The sequence below is a fragment of the Hordeum vulgare genome, chromosome 7H (genome assembly GCF_904849725.1).
Source record: "Hordeum vulgare subsp. vulgare chromosome 7H, MorexV3_pseudomolecules_assembly, whole genome shotgun sequence".
Lineage (NCBI taxonomy): Eukaryota > Viridiplantae > Streptophyta > Magnoliopsida > Poales > Poaceae > Hordeum > Hordeum vulgare.
Window position 1 is genome coordinate 522,167,859 of NC_058524.1, and position 3,142 is coordinate 522,171,000.

At 38.5% G+C, this 3,142-nt stretch overlaps 1 long non-coding RNA gene across 1 annotated transcript; it reads left to right on the top strand.

Moving 5' to 3' along the window:
- Nucleotides 1-428: 428 nt before the first annotated feature.
- On the top strand, nt 429-2,831 carry LOC123409901. Its single transcript, XR_006612932.1, has 3 exons — nt 429-586; nt 668-1,842; nt 2,552-2,831. It is a non-coding gene; the product is annotated as an uncharacterized LOC123409901 (long non-coding RNA).
- The last annotated feature ends 311 nt before the right edge of the window (nt 2,832-3,142 follow it).

The following is a 3,142-nucleotide window of genomic DNA, read 5'->3' on the forward strand; positions in this document are numbered from 1 at the left end:
TGCCAAATCCAGATATGCTGGTGCTTTCAATCCTAGGTAAAATTCTGTTAATTAGCGCTGCACTTTTACAGTGGTGACTGTAAATACTTGTACTAGTAGTTACAGTCTTCGTTTAATTCATGAATGGCTGGTTGAGGACCAATCCGCATAGCTCACTTTTGTTACCAGCTGCAGTGGTTGATAGATTTTTACCAGTACTCCAGTAGCAACGTGAATGCTGACCCTGTTAATCAGAATTCAGAAACACATGTAATTGTAGCTCAAATCATGCTGCAATGTTCAGTTAATCCTTATGGTGAAATTTCATGCGGTGGAATGGCAGCCGAATGCTTTCTGCCATGATATCATCTGATCTTGTTCTTGCCACGCATCGAAATGTGGTCATATCTTGACTTATGTTTAATTCGACTCGTCCACCTGACACAGGATGATTGGCGAGATTGGGTCAAAGCACACTGTGTTTATACCCGACATGATGCCCTCTCTGTTGGATCTTCTGAATGATGAGATGCCCGCGGTCGCGAGACAGGCTGTTAAAACGGGAACAAACTTATTTGCCAAAGTACTGCAAGAGCTCGTTGTCCAGGTAATGCTAACAGCAGCACCTACAAGATTTGCCTGTGTGTAGACTTTGCCTCATATTGCTGTCTGTTGGTCCTAAATCCAGGGTTCATCTGGTCCTCCGATGACAGGCTGCTGTCTGAATCTAGACACCTGGCCCTTCGTCCGTCCGTCTGTTCGTCCGCGTCATTACTACCCTGAACCCTTTAGAGTTTTAGTTGCTTGTTATTGGTAACTGTTGTTGCGCTCAAGATGTCCTGTTTTGGTGTTGCCCATGAAGACTTTGTTTTAAGTGTGGATCTATATGAGATGTTATGTTTCATCTGCTGATTCCTGTCAATAATAGATCTTGTTTGAATTTTGTTCAGCGTTATTACCTCCTGAGATATGTTGTCCATTGTGTTCTAATATTATTGTTGAATGGTTTATATATAGTCTTGGGTGGTAAACTATACCGCATCTCAGTGTAATGATTATTTAGCTCTGTTGTTCAGGTTATTCTACTATAGCCTCGTTTAGAAGTGCAGTTAAGAATTTCCATGATTGTTATTGTTGGACTGTTCGACAGTATAATCGTAGCTACTTCATGCTATCCCTTTTGTAACAGTAAGAACTGGCATTGTTTTACATGATATTTTGTGCTATAGGATGCTATAATACATTGCCTATTGGGGAGTACCCTTGCGATGTCTTTATTTTAGTTCCATGTGTGTCCTTGTATAAATGTACCTTTGTTGGCTTACATTGTTAATCCATCAGTTGTGTCCTCAGTGTCATTGTAATGTGTTGTCTTTGATTGGTCTCCTGGGTGTTAATTTATATTTGGGAATATACCTCTGTGGGATGGACGGGACGTCGATCCGTTGGTATTCCAAATGTGTAGGAGATGTTTGTGCTTTGCGCGAGATAATCATGGTTGGTAGATTCGGGCATGAAATTAGATGCTTGTTTTGGCCTGTGCCTTCTCCCTGTTTCGAGTTCATGACGAATCGAGTTAGTGTTTTAGTTTGTAGTTGTTACAGGTGTATTCATCCCATGGCTTGCTGAAATATTGTGCTCGGGAAATGTTATTTTTTGGTTTTAGATTTACCCTTGAGAGCTGGGCTCGAGGTGCTTTAGCTCTGAATTTAGAGTAGTTTCCTCTGCAAACACACATCGCTTGCTGTTCTAATCCTCAATTTCTATTCTCATATTGCTTCTCGTCTATTCTAACTAAAATTTCTGCTCATCTATGTTTAAAGTTCAACAGGCTGTCCTGAGAAGATCAAATGGCTCCCAAAAGTAAGCTCATAATACTGCCCCCTTTTATTAAAAATGCTCATGCCAACATGTCAGGTGCTCTAGATTTAGTGTACATGTTGTAGTATTATTGTCTCTCTTTTGGATTGACCAATGTATTTGTAATCATGATGATAGAATGCAGTTCCCAATATTTGGTTCCCCTTGAAAAATGTTTGTTCTTTGACATATAAAAAGCTGGCAAGTTTTGAAGCATAAATTCTTTTCAAAATGAAAGGGTTCTTTGATAGTATGCTCTGTAATTTTTAGTGACAACCTGCACCTTGTTTGATACCTTGTATATTTAGGATCCATGATCTTAATCCAGTCTACTCCGTGTGTATATCTTGCTGTAAAGGCCATTAGCTGATTATTGTTTAAACATGAGCTATCATTAAAATTTAAACATGAGCTATCACATCTATTTGAGTCTGTTTCTCTGTTGCATGTTTGGTTTTTTCATAGAGCCACTTTTTTGGAATGAGATGAAAATAAGAATTGCACTTTTGTAATGTTTGCTTGTATAGACATGCAAAAGTTTCTTCTGCATTATCACTATCTCATTTTAACTAGCTCAGCTAAAAAAGCACGGTACTAGCTAAAATCTGTTTATCATTCTATACAAATTGTCATTTGCTCCTTTTTTGAATGGAATGCTCATAATATATTGGCTCCAGTTTTTCTAATTCTTCTCTGCCGATTCATGTAACAGGGCGACCATTTAAGACACATTGTCATTCTATTATCCCAGTCCTGACTGTGGCTGCCCATGAGTCAAACATTTGATCGCTATCTCGAAGGAGCACCATGCTGAAGAAGAAAACACTTGTAGAGCTTGTAACTGTTATTACACTTGTAGAGCTCGTAAAATATTGTATATGTTACATCTTGTATTTTGTGTTATTTGTAGAGGTTGTATTGAATCAGGCTATTGTTATTTGAAGTATTATGTGTGTTTTCTGCTTGCCAATTCAAATATTGATATTGTTTTACTGTCAAATTGAAATATGTAGAATTTGAGCCTAATAGCTGGGACTCACTTATCAGAACCTGACAAGTGGGACCTGTATGACTAGTGGACCCATTTTACAAAAAAAGAAAACTAAAAACGTTGGTACAAAAAGGCCATAGCCCAGAAATTAAAAAAGCGAATAGTTGGGCCAAGCCCACATAGCTAACACCAAATACTATATTAAAAAGGCTGATTTAATGGGCTCGGCCCATCTAAAACGCCGAACTGGACCTTTATGACCAATCCAGCAAAAAGGTCGTTATAGTTCATTACAGACCCTCAGCTTTTGAC